This window comes from Cuculus canorus, chromosome 1 (assembly GCF_017976375.1).
Source record: "Cuculus canorus isolate bCucCan1 chromosome 1, bCucCan1.pri, whole genome shotgun sequence".
NCBI lineage: Eukaryota > Metazoa > Chordata > Aves > Cuculiformes > Cuculidae > Cuculus > Cuculus canorus.
This window is the reverse complement of record NC_071401.1, coordinates 195,930,760-195,946,225: the sequence shown is the minus strand read 5'-3', so window position 1 is coordinate 195,946,225 and position 15,466 is coordinate 195,930,760. Positions and strand designations below refer to the sequence as shown.

Here is a 15,466-nt window from a genome sequence, read left to right as displayed (position 1 = left end):
TGAGCCTGGTTAATTATGTATACACGTCTGTACATATCTATATGTACATATATATGTAGCCTTTAGATGGAAGATAATTGTCCAGTTTCTTCTAGTGGATTAAGCCTGTAGGTATTACTGCATCCACACGTAAATTCAGAATGTCTTGTTCCTGTAAATTTGTATGGCAGCTCAGCTGTTATAAAAGGTTTCTTGGGCAGTCTGAAGTCATTGCTTTACTTCTTAGGACTTAACTGACCATCATTTGAGAGTCATAAACCATCTTAAGCACTAGATGAGTGACTACAAAATTTCATTGTTGAAAATCTCTAGGATATCCCACTTTGCTAAACTGAACATATTGATGTGTGTAACAAGTATGCATCAGATGTGATCCTCATCAAGAGACTCATCACATTCAATCGGAGTCCTGTGCACCAAGTGACACAACGGTGTGCTAGTAGTTGACTTCAGGTTGGAAAGTCCTTCCTCCCTCCCTCCCTTCCTCCCTCCCTCCCTCCCTCCCTTCCTTCCTTCCTTCCTTCCTTCCTTCCTTCCTTCCTTCCTTCCTTCCTTCCTTCCTTTTTTTATTCCTTTTTTTCCCTTCAGAAGACTGATTGGAAATAACTTCATATATTACTGTTATGAGAATTTCACCAGCCCCTTGGAGTCAGTATTGGCTTCCGATGAAATCTTATGGTCTGTGGCAGAAACTTTCACTATGATAGGAACAATGCAAAGCACTCCTACTTCAGCATTACCAACAAGGATGTGTTAGAGAATAAAACTTTAATTCTCTGAAAGCTCAAGGAAGATAAAGATAGTTGGTAGTATCAATCTGATAGAGGTCGTCTGGTAGTGTGGCACAGATAATCCATGGTACCTTGTGTAACACTTTTTCCTCAGTATCCTAAACAGAAATCACGTTGCTTCTTTGTGTGCTTCTGTAGAGAATTATCTTACATCATAAGAGGGATAGCATTGAAATTAAAAAGTAGAATTTCACATTCTGTGCAGTGTCACAGGAACTGAAGTGTGGTCTGCAGACAGATCTGCAGTTAATATGAGGTAGATAAATGATTCTTTATGATGTCGTTGGAAACACTGGGTATATTGGAAGTGTCTGTGCTGTATGATGGATGGATGAGCACCGTTTCTGTCTTTGACTTGTGTCTTTAAAGCTATGGTCATAAAAGGGTGGGCTTAGATTTGTTCTGGTATATGTGATGTATTACATCTGCACATGTAAATTTCCTCAGGAAAAGGCTGATTAAATGTGGATAGCTACTTTAATATTTGTTCCTGGTTTTGCAAATATTTCATGTTTGCTAACATTTTATAGTGAATGCAAAGAAGATATGATGGGTGAAATTCTGTTCTCATTAAACCTGGTTGAAAATCTGTAATGACAACTGGAGTTAAAAATTCTGTATATTATCAAGATTTATATGTTTCTCGTAGGATTTGCCTGCAACATATTGTTTGCAAGAAAATCTAACTTTTGGAAGAATATTTGGGTATTTCTGAGAACTTGACAATAACTAGACCTGGGGAAGAAATTCTTCACCATGAGAGTGGTGAGGCACTGGCACAGGTTGCCCAGGGAAGTTGTGACTGCCCCATCCCTGGAGGTGTTCAAGGCCAGGCTGGACAGGGCATTGAGCAGCCTGGTCCGGTGGGAGGTGTCCCGGCCAATGTTGGGGGGCGTTGGAATTAGATGATTGTTAAGGTCTCTTCCAACTCAAACCATTCTATGATTCTATGATTCTAACTAGGACTTTCACAGAATCTGGACCCACAGTTTCGTTCTTTCAGTCTTTTAGAGTCCAAATCCCTGCACAGTATAGTCATTTTAATCAGGGTAATCCCAGAGAATGAGGCCATTGGATAAGCTACAATTTAGAAAGTTAAGTTTACACATAATGGCCCTATGTCAAAGATATTTTGCATTACAGTGTAATAACGTAAATAAAGAACTAATTATTGTTTTCAGTTGAGTATGCTCCATTTTCTGCTCCGCTATTCCTCTCCTGTGAGATGTCATCTGGAATACTGTGTCCAGTTCTGGAATCCTCAATGTAAGAAGGATATGGAGCTGTTGGAACGGGTCCAGAGGAGGGCTACAAAGATGATCGGAGGGCTGGAGCACCTTCCCTATGAGGACAGGCTGAGAGAGTTGGGCTTCTTCAGCCTGGAGAAGGCTCTGAGGAGATCTGATAGGGACCCTCCAGTACCTGAAGGGGGCCTACAGGAAAGCTGGAAAGGGGCTATTTGTAAGGCTTGTGGGGATAGGACAAGGGGGAAAGGGTATAAACTGGAGAGGGGCAGATTTAGACTAGATCTTTAAGGTCCCTTTCAACGCTAACTATTCTATGATTCTGTGATTCTATGAATCTTTGATTTCATGATTCTCTTGAGTTATTAAATATGGCTTCAGCATAAATATTGAAAGATTGTATCTTAAAAAAATACAATTGGAAAGAAGCTGTAAAGGGACTTACAGAACCAGCATAAGATCTATGAAATATGAAAAATAATCATGCCTATTTAGGAATAAGCCACTCCTTTTAAATATTTAGGAGTGACATGGTATACAAACTGCGTGTGTTTATTACCACTGAAAAGTTTAATTACCTATCTTTCCACTGTGCCTGCTTTTGTGCACGGCTGGAGAACTGGAAAGCAGAAGAATGCCTAATGATCTCCTTAGAGCTATATTTTTCTCCCTGCTTTGTAATGTAAATGGCTAGTTTGAAACCCACCACGGATTCCTGCGCTCCATCCGCGAGCATCCCTTCTGTTTTTAGCAGAAGGATCACCTGACCGCCGCCTGGAGCCTCTGGTTTCGCTGGAGCCCTGGGCAGGTGCCGGGGGTGGGGACGGAGCGGCGGCTCCAGCCCCGCCGAGGAGGGAAAACAAAAGAGCTCAGCTGCAGTTTTGTGTGGCTGTGCATGGCTTAAGCGGAAGATTCTAGACAGTCGTTCGGAAAAATCAAAGCACGGCTGAGGCTACATCTACCGGGAAGATATTTTTCTGCCCCCAGAATGGGCTGGATCAGTACAGGTGGTTTGCAGATCATGCGAAGACAGACGGGCTGAGAGCCATGGCAAGGTGGGATAAGACTCTGCCTCCCTTTCTTCACCCCCCCTCCCCATCCCCCCTCCCTCCCTCCCTTTTCTTTTCTTTTTCCTTCTCTCTCTCGATTTGTACAGCTGCATAGCTGGGACCTGAGATAGGGTCAGTTAAAGAGATTAGATGGGGGTTAATCCCACAAGACAAACCCAAAATTAGAGGCACTACCATGTTCAGCCAGATGTTGAATCCAAACTTGGGCTGAGTCGGACTTGCTTTGCGTGATTCTTGTGTTGCTTTTGGTGTTGTCTTTGTTTAGAATAGTTGCTGTACAAAACACTGTTCTATAAGATGAACTGTACGCTTCTGTCACCAATTGTCAGATGACTGTTCGATGCTGTTAGGATTTTGCCAGGGAAGCCGCAAATGAAGGCTTTGATTATGATGTTTATGGAAGTGAAAAGAGCTGTTGACTTTGAATTTCTTGTGATGCGGGCATGGTTAGAAGTTGAGCCGTGATTGTTGTTGTACGTTGTCTGAATTGTAACAATGGGCAGTTCATATAGAGCAAGTTTGAATGGTGTTTCTTCATCAATTTCAAATGCCATTCACTCATGGTCTTTAGCTTTTCACTGAATGCAAGGAATGTGATTTTTTTTTCCCTTTTTTTCAGCAAAAAGCCGATGGAATTTTTAAAAAAAAGGGTTGAAAGAAGAAAATGAACGTTTTTATTTGAATGCTTGTTGTTAACACTGGCATGCCTAAGCATCTAAGACAAACCCGGTAATTTCTTATTTATTTTGCTGGCAGATGCATTTCTTTTGTCCCTGAAATGTTTTCCCTGCCTTTTTAGAACAAAAGGCACGTGCTTTTTTCCTTTTTCTTTTAATGGCAGCAAGAGAGTTAAATATAAATTAGCAGTTTTGTACAGGTTAATGCTCTGCTTCATTCTGAAGTAAACTGCCTTAAGGTATTAAGAGGACAGGGGATGGGCAAACAGGGGGGAGGCATTACCGATGCCCAAGAAATACTTAATTCAGATGGATTTAAATCATATAGAGAAGCATACATTTATTTGTAGCTGGATTTCAGCTCCATGTCGTGCAAAATCTGCAGACCATAGCAGGGAGATCCTTAGCAACCAATAAATCAGATTTCTAATGGGCCTTTAAAATTTGTCTGTGAGGGGTGACTGCTTGAGTCCCCTTTGGCCAAATTAAGATGCAATCTGACAGTACAGTAGCATCTGTGTGCTGACATTTTCTCTTGAACCTAGTGAAAAATGGCTCCATATCTCTTCTTCAGTTCCCAAAAGACGGTTTCTGAATAGCCATGCATTTTTCCCTGGTATTGTTGTTTGTTCTAATCATCATTCTCTCTGATAATGTCTGACTGGCTTGTTTTGCTTTGCTTGCTTTGACTGTTTGGCTGAGGGGCTGTAGTGGGCAGCGTTTGTTTTACCTGAAATCAGAACCTCCTGCTGATACTACTGCTTACCAAAAGACGATATTAAAAAAATACATACTTTTGTTGTAAGCGAGTTGCATAAATACAGCTAATAAAGTGGCTTCTGCTTGTACAGCTGGAATTAGGTGAGTGGGTTGAATAACATGTATCTTAGGTAATGTGCCACTCGCTATACAGGTTAAAAAGAAATGCCAGTCAGTAGTGAGTGCGACTGACAGGTAAAACTGAATATCCTAAAAAAGGTAAAGGAATAAAGTCCTTAAAGGCCAGAAGCATACCTATTGGTACATGTGTTTGTTTATCCAAGGGAGAAGTTTATGTTCAGATACTACAAGACCGAGTAGGGGAGGAGGAGGAAGGAAAGCACTCCTTTAATTGTACTACAAGTATACTTGTTGGAAAGAGCATCATATAGAATGGCCATTCAGTCAGACACCGCAGCTCTACTTTAACATTCCTCCGTATAAGTTGCAGCTCAGGGGTAGGAGAAGCATCAATCTGTGCGTATGTGGGGTGAGTGTGGAGGAGCAAGGAAGAAGCCGGTGTTTCTCTGTAGTGACCTATGCTAGGTGATTCGTGGGGAGGCAGTGAAGTTTGCTCCAGTGGAAACCGCTTCTTTAAATGTTCCCTGAGATAGTGTGGCTCCACAGCACAAAAGTGGGGCAAGTAGGAGGCAGAAGGATGGCTGAGTGAAGTTATGAGTAGTATAGATCCTTTCCAGAAGATGTGTCCAGTGTTATTTTTGTGTCTGCTTATGGGTGATTTTGAAAAATCACTTGTGAAAAATCACACTGTGCTTATTGAACTCTTGCACTTTCACTCCAATTTAAGGAATAGTTTCTCTGTATTACAAACATTTTTTCAGCAAGAAATTAATGATCTCTAAAGCACCCCTCATAGAAAACAGATAGTATAACTATTACGTCATTTACCCATTGCAAGAGGCATTACATTTTAGCTGGTGCTTGGGAAGCATATTGGGTGGAGTTCTTATAAAAATCCCAAATGTTTTTTGTCAGACTTGTCACCGTGAGTGGTCCTAAAGGAGAGCAGGGTTTAGGGTGCAGCTCTGCCTCTGATAAAATTGCTACCAAGTTTCACTCTGGAGATGAGACCAGGACATTTAGTAGAGAAAAGAAACCTGATCTTGCGCAGCGGCTCAGGCTGAATAGATTTTAGTGCCTTCCTGGCAAAGAAAACAAGCAAATAGGATTGACAGTGGGTGATCACTGAACCTCTAAACTCCCTAACTGTTGTGCCTTATAAAAATGTGGACAAAAAAAAAAAATGCCTGGGAAAAATACTTTAATCTGAAGGTATTAGGAGTTAAGTCTTTACAGCCATGACAATCCCCATTGACAGAAACGCTCATAACCCAGAGGTTATGGAATACAAATGGGCATGGATGGGTGAAGCATTGCAATAGCGAGCACATCACAATAAAAACTCTCTTTCTCAGTTAGTCTTTCCTTTCCAGTCAAATAAATAAATTGCAGTGATGTGCAGTGTGAAAAATTATTGCAGCTAGAGTGATTTTCTGATGACAGAGATGGCATGAGTTATAAAAGCCTGTCCTATATAGTGCAAACTTAAGATTGCTGGAAGTTAGTAAAGATTTAGGAACTCTTGAGGTCTGAATTGATTCAAGCATACTAATTGGATATATATTGCTTCACTCCCGACTTGGTCATCTGCTGAGAAACGAGCACCAATGGGAGAACAGAGCCATAGCACTCCTGTGCTGCCGATGTTTTCCATCTGCCTCTGCTCCCAAGACCCTGGCTTAAATCTTCAGAAACGCTCATAAGGTTGGCCAGAGTTGCTGGACTACTTGTTCCTGTCACTGTGAACCATGACAGCAGAAGCCATGAAGGGTCCAGAAGGTCACAGTGATCATAATGACACATTGGTGAGTAGAGCCTCTGCGTGGACAGGACCCTCAGGACAGAGTTGCCTTTCACCCAAGGATTTTTCACTTTCATAGTCAGATTCTTGACAGGTAACTCAGCATCACCCTGTAATGCTACGTAGTTGGATGCAATGAGGCATTTTGTATTTTAACGGTGGTATAATCCAGCATGTAACCAAAAGAGGAGTGAGGAACAGCGCCTTCTCCCTAATTAAGATTCCCTATCACATGGTTGGGATAAAGTGTCTCTAAAAGCAAAGCTCAAAAACGTCACCGGCTTTCTGGAGTACTCCGCAAATGTGGAACATCTGAGGAGGTTAGTAAAAGGCTGAATACAGGAGCTTGTTCAGTTCATAATTGTTCACTGTGTGTGACTGGGACAACTTGGCGGTATGTGTGCCTTTGTATTCAGAGCTCTGCAGCTCCTGGATGACAGAAGATCACACTCTTGTCTTGGTGTTTCTTGTTCAGAAGATGCAATAGAAAGAGGTTCTGGGAAACAGAAATAAGGAGTTTGTGGAAGTGTGGATATCTTTGCATCATTCACTTTTATAGTCCCATGCCCTAGAAATCCAGAAATCTCTATGAGATGGGTGGTAGCCACTCCCTAGAGCGCAGTAAGAGGATTGTGCTGCACAAAAGGAAAGGGTAGCTCAAAACTTTCATAGCTTTTGCAGTACTGGATTTTGAATAAGCGATAGTCTGTTCCCATCACCTCCCCTTCTGCCGTCAGTGCCATCAAATGCCAGTATGTGAAACCAGCTGGCATAATAACCTTCCTAAAACATAACCATCCTAAAACATCTGCCTGTGTGCCTATTGGAAAGTCTTTCTGAAAAAGGAAGAGTGTGCCAATAGGGAGCTCTTCATTGTGGTTTTTTTCTTCTGCAGATTCAGCAGGTACTATATATTATCCTTTACAACCTTTAGCCATTGGGAGCTAGGACATTGTAATTATGTTCCCCGTCTGAGGAAGTTACTGCCTATTACTCTGTGAAATATGCCCTCTGCTAGGGCTTCAAAACTAAACTGAAGCAGCACATTTGCTGCTACTTTCATACCAGCAAAATAATGGTAGCGTTAATTTACAGTAGTAAATGCTATCTATCCCTTGTATAGCAGAACCTGTATAAAATACCTTCTTGCTGATACATAGAGAAGTGAGATTCTAAAGAGTTACAGTTTATTTCCACAAATAATATTTTACATTTGTGTAGTTCCTTTAACTAAAAACAGCATAGCATTTTACACTCATTCATAAGTGTAAAAATAAACTGGGAGATTGAGACTTAGAAAGCACGAGCACTTTTATACAGAGGTAACTTTAAATCATCTCCGTAGAGGTAGGGTCTCACAGCCCTTCCTAACAAGCTGCCTTAGTTGCTCGTTGTTCTTCAATTTCTATGCAAATTGGTCTTTAGGTGCTTGGACCCAGTTCCCACAATTACTCTGTAGCAGAGGAGAAAAAAAGTTGGCTTTTCTAGCTCCTGCAGATTGCACTTTTGTTTCTTGTCCACATGAGCATTGTCTTCTGTGAGGTTTCACCGATTTATGACTAGAAAAATGTACCTTAGTTTTATCTCGCTCTGTTCTCTCCTGAAGTTATTTGGAGGAAGTGAGATATGGTGGGTACCTCACGCAGTATTCTGTTAGAATTAAGAATGTGTGCTGTCTATTGTGTTTAGAAGAATGTGGCAAAGAAAACTCTATGGCATAGTTGTGATAACAAGGACGAAAGAAATAAATAAAAGGCGAGACAACGCAAGAAAATTTAGCTGCTTTGGTGTCATCTGCTAGTTCAGTGTTACAGAATTTGATACTAATATGCTTCCTTTTAGCAAGACTGAGTGAAAGCTACAGCAGTCCATAACATAAGACAGTGTTGCCTATACCTGCCTTAAAAGGAAAGTTTTTATTGCTATGTTCCTCCAGAAGATAATGTGCAGACTGTCCTTGGCAGGGGCACAGTGCACGGTGATGAGCTCTTGAGCATTTTCTTCTCCTTTTCATTTCTTCTTCCCACTTTCACTTAAATAAGAAAATCCTATTCCCCCCCCCCCCCCATCCCATGGAACTGACCATGACTCCTAAGAAGTACCAAGGTTCTCAAATTTGTCTCTCACATCAAGTGAGTGAGGCTGTGAGGCAGCATTGATAGAAGTGTTGGTGCATCAAACAAACCAGTTCAGGCATGGTGCCTCATGAAGGCGGAATACACATTCTTGCTCTCCTACCACACATCTTTCGTTGTACTGTGTGTTTGATAATCATTTCTATGTAAAAAACTTAGTGTATTTTAATTCTCCAGTGTGGTGAGAATATATGGTCAAACAATACAAACTCCACCTGAACAGGAAATACAAGAATTATTGTCAAAATATCCTGAATAGTTAATATGAAATTTGCTTTCCCAGCTGGACTAACAGCAGAGTATGTGGCCCAACATCCTGATTTTCACCCTGGCCAGAAGTGGAGACTCTGGGAAAAGTAGATGCTCTGGGGCAGTGTAGGCTAATACTTTCTTTTCATACCTTCCAGTTTCCACTGTAAGTTGCCAAGATACTGTTTTCCAAGTGATATGACATTCTTATTTTAAGGTGTGAATTGATGTTTATGTGGCCACACAATGCAGAAGAAATGTTAATTCCAGCGTTGATCCTATGGATACATGCTCACTGATGTGTATTTAACTAGACCTCTGCACCTCAGTGTAGGGTGACCCAGTCAAGGAGGAAAATTGGTTTGTTACACTATCACCTGTGCTTACTGCTGCCTTGGTGATGAGCCTCATATCTTCAAGCACATCAGACCTTTCTGTCACATTAGAAATACTTTAAGACTTTAAAAGTCAAAAGCTTTATAGTTTGGCTACTTCAGCATATAAATCTGAAAATGTGTTTCATTTGTGATAAAAACATTTTTGTGCATATCAGTCATGCCCAGCAAAGGAAAAGTATTGTAATAAAAAAAAAATAAAAATCAGAAGAAACCTTTTTGGGGGTAAGTTATTATCAAAAAGAAAGTACTAAAGTGTTTGATACGGAATGTGCCTCCTTTGCTGCGATCATAGTTATGCTTCTAGCAGTACCTTTTCTGTTACAAGAATGTTTGTCCCTCTTTTTTTGCAGGCACACCTTTCAAATACCAGTTTGTCTTATCAATGTGCATATGATTTTGGTTTGCCTATTTGCTCATCCTTCTTAGAGTCCTCCCACCCTTCCCTAGAAGTGTGAGGAGACATTGGATCAAAATAGACAGGCATTGATGAGCAAATGGTTTTTTGTCCTTGAGTGTGGTACAGTTGTCTCAAGGAGACAGCATCCATTTTTCCTTTGAATTGCTGACCCTCTCTAAAAATGGGTATCCTTGAGTCTTAGCTTGAACCCTTCACACTGAAAGAGATGATTGTCCATTGTCTACAGAAGGCTGTGACCAGCTATCACTACACCAGAGAGGTCAGTGGAAGAGAGCATGAGCTGTGAGCGGCACGGAGAAAGAAGGAGCACGGAGAGGCATTGAGAGCAGAAGGCTTGGGGTAAAGCTCCAAGAAAGAAAAGAAATACAAGAATTTATAGAGAAACTGGGAGGGTATCAAAAAATAAGGTTAAGAGAACTGAGAAAGAAAAATTTAAATGAGTGAAATCAAAAACGGGAATGCTCATGTGCATCCTCAAGCTGTCATGGTAAAGAATATAAGGTCTACAGCTTTTTCTTTACTTCTCCATGGAAATAGAACAATTATCATGAAACTATTCTATTTTATTCTTCAGAGAAATGCTTTAAAAGCAGTTCCCTATTGTGGGAAGGCTTGACATCAAGAACACAGTTCCCTGCTGTGGGAAGGCTTAACATCAAGAACAGTTAGTGTCTCTCACAAGCCCTTCTTGATGGTTATTGTTTAACTCGAATGCCAGAAAGCTGACACCCAGATGCCACCGTGCTACGTTAGTAGAAATGTATAGTTTTGCCTTTTGGGAGCTGCAGGGCAGGGAGAAAAGTGTTTTCAAAATGAAAATAATCATGAGCTGGATTGTGTCCTTTGGTCTGCACATGGAGAGTTAAACCAGTGTTAAAATTTCCTTCTCTGGAAGGAAATAATCTCCATGGGTGAGAGATTATTTCAGGGCAGTAGGACCTGTCCTTTTCACCCCAAACACTGCTCCTTACTCACAGAGCTCATGCTGTTCCCCTCTCACTCTGAAACACCCATGTCCCACATGCGTGACTTCCCTTCTCCAGAAGATACCGTGGGGCTGACCTGTTGTACTGGGCTCCTCTCCATCAGGTCTGTTTTGAGAAAGGTTGGTGCCTGGGCACTTGTTGTAGCAAAAAGTCTTCAGATTTTCAGCATCCTGGTGAACCATGGGCTATAAAGGGAGGAAAAGGCAGGAGGGTGAAGATGGGAAGATCCAATCTTTGGGGTTTCCACCTGGCATCCCTACTTGTGAGAAAATACGGAAAGGAAACTGAGAGAGAAATGGTCCACGGTCCCTGCTGCTTCATGGCATATAATTTTATGAGTGTAAGAGGTAACAGTATGCTCATGCTCTTTGATAGCAAGTCATCTTTTAACACTTTGTCATTCAGGTTCTTTGAAACTCAACCTGAATGTAACCTGCCTGAATAAAGCTCTAAAGTGTGTGCTTTATCTTTAAATCTCTGAAGAAGTTTCTTCACTCCTAAAACACAATGGAGCTTTATTACAAGCCAGATTCTGATCTCAGGCACAGTGGTGTAAATCTGCTATGACTCACTCAAAATCAGTGGTATTATCCTAGTGGTGGAAGAGAGCAGGTTCACCCCATCCTTCCAAGCAGAGGGATGAAATCATTCCACAATTTTGGCACCGTAAACTTTTCCTAACATGGTGCTGGTGTTTGCTTTCTTCTAGATGATTAAAATTGAGTGTCACTTTCCTCTTGCAATTATACAAAATTAAGTTAAATCATTATGTTTTCAACCTCTTGTTACACCGTAGAATACTTACTTTAGATAAAATTCACCCTTTTATTTCACTTATTTTTACTCAGAAATGGCTCCCAAAGCATAAAAATGTATTAAAGGCGCACAGAGCTAATTGTCTCTGTAACCGTGCTATCACATTTTCTCAGTTTTCACAGTTAGAGTTGCAGTAACTTCCAGGATAGTGCGAAGCTTTTTGTTGGGTTCAGAATAATGACTAAATTGCTGGGTTTATCAGAAGAGAGGTGGATGGTGGTTAATGAAGTATCAGTGTTGCTGTTTACATTAAAGTGAACCTGTAGGATATGAACAGGTAGGACTTCACAGGTGAGAAGAGTGAGAAGGAGCTGGCGATCAGCGGGATGATAGTGCAGCTCTCAGAAGTTGTTGCAGCCAGCATATTACAGACTTGCAAAGCTGACCATGTCTCGGTGATGCCGTCAGCCTGGCTAACAGTGAATATGCAGGAGAGGGGAATAATTTTATTGCATCCCAGGTGGTGATGTCACACTGAGAGGATATTCCAGGAAATAATCAGAAGTGTTCATTTCTAAGATCATTAGTCCTGAACCTCTCATCATCCTTATTATTTTTACAGTAATATCATGTGCTATTTATAGTGAAAGTTGCTCCCTCTTTACTTGTCCTTCCCAGATAATTTCTTTTTCCTCTCCTTAAGATAAATATTAATTTATTTATTATCTGTAATGTGATATGCCCTATAGTTCTTGATCACTATCAATTGTACATGTTTATAAGGAGAAATTCAATGTCTACCTTAAAAGGGTTGTGAACATGCAGTTCTGCATTTGACATATTCTGTAACCTTACAAATGGTTTCTACTGTTCCAGGAATTCAGGATTCTTAACATAAAAGCAGATCATTCAAGCATTATTTTTCAGAAGTATAAATCATGCAGTATTAAAGCGTTTAAAAGATCATATCTGTCCATAATGAAAGAAATTCATATACAAAATTTTAAATTTCTGCTTTTTTTTTTTTTGCATAATAAGGACTGAACCTGAAGACTTCCTGCATACTAGGGACAGAAACGCAAATTATTTGACAATTTCCTGTTAATGAGAAACACAATAGTGACCACCCATCAAAATGACCAGAATCCTAACACTGTGTAACTGTTTATACATCACTTTTTCATTAAAATGCCTATGCCGTTTTTCAGGGGTGTAGAACTGGAAGAGACCTCTGAGCCATTGAATTCAGTCCCCTTACAATCACAGGCAACTGTATCATATATTCTCTTGCATAAGCATATAATTTTTACTACACTAAATGTGTAGAGCACCAACTGTGTTCTCATTTGTTATCAGTGTTTTCCATTGATCTCAGTGCTGTGCTCTATTCACCAATTAACTACGCATATCACCTTCACTGACCTGAATACAGACACTGCAGAATAATCTCTGACCCAGCAGCCAGATTTGCTGCTTTATTCTCTTCCACCTGTCTAGCTGCATTGTGATCATATTTCCTCTCTACTGATTTTTTTTTACTTGTTGTTTTAAAGTCATAGTCATAATATATTAAGAATGGGTAATTTTTAGATGGGTCAGTCAATACAGAGGAGAATAATTTCTAATTTTTTTTTAAAAAAGTAATCTTAATTTTGCAATTGTGTTCACAACAGAGGTTGATTTAACTTTGATTGCCCAAGTACATACCCAGTTTGTGTCAAATAAATCTAATTTGGTAATGCAAACAAGCATTCTCCTTGGCGCTTGAATAAAGACATGTAGCACAGAAAAGAGTAGATTATTAAACTATTAAAAATGCCTGATGGTGAGACTGTTATTATGCGAAGTACTCCTCTGAATTCTTGGGTTTATCTGTGGTGCTGATGGATCACTAAAACAACCTTCGTGTATAAACATGATCAGTGTATTTGCTACTCTTTCAGTTCTGGATGTATTACATTTCATTAGGTGTAGCGCCTTTAACTGTGATGTATGCTGTGTTCTTCATTAAATCTCACATGAATTTAACTCAAAAGGAGTTATGTCACAACCCTTTGATCACAATACTTTTTTTTCATTTCTTTAATTCCACATCTCAACATTATCTTAAATTAATCTTCCTGTGACCTTGGTTGATCCGGACTTTCATTAAAGAATTTTCTTCTAAAATTAACACAGGCTATTCTTTCTACACTGTTTTGCTGTAAGGTTCTCAAAAAGTCTGTAGTTGACAACTAAAATGAATGTTTCATGAGACTATTAGAATAGTCTTTTGAGTACTGGAAAACAGCAATGAAGAAAGAATTTTTGTTTATAGAGCACCCAACTCTTCACATTAACAATCATCCTTTGATCTCCTCCTGGAGCTGACAAGATAGGAAGCAAATTGGTAATTTTCGGGGTTTTTTCCTTAAAAAAAAAGGAGAGAGAGAATTGCAAAAGCATGTTTTACATCAGTGTGGGACTTGCCCGGTTAGAGATCCAGACAGGCAGAAAAAAAAAGCTGGATTTCTAACAGCAGTTTTGGTACTGTGCTAACGCAACCCTATGGCAGAAAAATAATATTTCTTGTTCTTAAAATTGCAGTTTGTGTCATAAATTGTATAACGTAAAACCCCTTTACCATGCAGGTGAGGTAGCTTTTGTTTCTTGAATGTTTGTTTTATCTCATTCTTTAAAACAGTGTTATTTTGGCCATTAAGAGCTGCTGTGACTCTGGGCTGTTACCTCTCTGACCCTCTGTCAAGGAGAATTCAAACCACTTGTCGGTTTACAGACAGCATTGCCTGCAGAAAAATTAGAGAACGAACTCAGTAGTGAAGTGGTAACTTGTAGCTGTATTCACAAGTGTCTCTCAACTCTGAGATGTCACTTCAGAAAAAGCCACATTCTCAAATCCTTTGAGATGCTGCTTTTGAAGTGAGAAGGGGAGAGTGACAGAAGAGAGAGTGGGCTAAAATCAGGTACAAGAGAAGTAAGAGAAGGCCACGTATGGATGCCTGCTCTAGCCTTTCATGAAAGACACATGATTTAGAATATATATAAAAGCTGCTTCCAAGCTTTTGTGGACACAGCACTGAAGACAATCAAAGTGAAAATCTATTTGTTCCACATTTGATTGGAGAAGATATTTAGTTTCCTGAAACCTTCATATTTTTCCTGTGAGAAATGTTGCATGACCTATGAAGAAATGACTGAGGGATATAAAAAAGTACCACGCTTACTAGTGAATTCTTAATGAGACATACATTTTCACGTATAAACTTCAAAGAAGTGTGTACCTGGATAATCTCTGCAAAAGCTGCCATTTTGATTAACGCACATGAGAAATTACTGGGAGATTTCTGTATCTGACATTAGAAATTTAAGTTAAAAGAGAAGTTTGAATACTCTTCACACATGTAACGTGAAGCAGAAGGAGTATGTACCATGCTTTTCATCCCATGTAGCTGACTGTCCAGCAGACCAGCATTTTGACATCTCGAAGAGACTTATGCCCTGGTCATGTAAAACAGGTTGTGCCCAGCTCCGAGCAGGAGTCATTCTCCCTGTAGCATGTTTTACCCCATGGGTTCAGTTGGACTATCTTATACTGGCAAAGGTGGTTGTCAAGGGGACTCCATGTGTGTTAATGTTCATAGCATTGACATCGGTAATGAATTAGATATTAATTTTGGTTCAGAACAAGGCACAGTGAAGAAACATGATGAAATGACATGTAACCAAAAGATATGCATCTACAGATTGTACACCTACACTCACGAGTGCTGATTCAAAATTAAAGCAGATGAAAGGGGTAACAAATCACTCTGAAGAAAGTGCTAGGACCTGTCACACAGCTTGTGGTAAATGGGAGAAGTAATGAAGAAAAATATTTTGCATTTGTTTAGAAAATAACAGGGGGATTGACATAGTAGGAAACTATGTAATTGCTAAAGGAAGGCTATTATTGGGTTTTTTCCCCATTAACCTGATGATGTTGTTAGAACAGAAATCAAATCTGGAAAGAAAATGTTATTGTAAAAACAAAATCTGTAAAGGTCAATAAGCAACTGGAGTACTGAGTAGAAACTGCTCCTACTGTTGACAGGCGTCTCTAAA

General features: G+C 39.9%; 1 protein-coding gene across 17 annotated transcripts in view; it reads left to right on the top strand.

The window, feature by feature from the left end:
- Positions 1 to 15,466, top strand: part of MAGI2 (membrane associated guanylate kinase, WW and PDZ domain containing 2) — a 735,321-nt gene that overhangs the window by 336,669 nt on the left and 383,186 nt on the right. Inside the window, exon 1 of one of the 17 annotated variants that reach the window (XM_054064132.1) lies at positions 2,853 to 3,090. The exons of 15 other annotated variants lie outside the window; for them this stretch is intronic. The gene's annotated coding sequence lies outside the window, so the exon portion shown is untranslated. Of the gene's footprint in view, positions 1 to 2,852; positions 3,091 to 6,634; positions 6,744 to 15,466 lie in introns of those variants that run through there. One more of the 17 variants, XM_054064148.1, reaches the window with a different exon arrangement.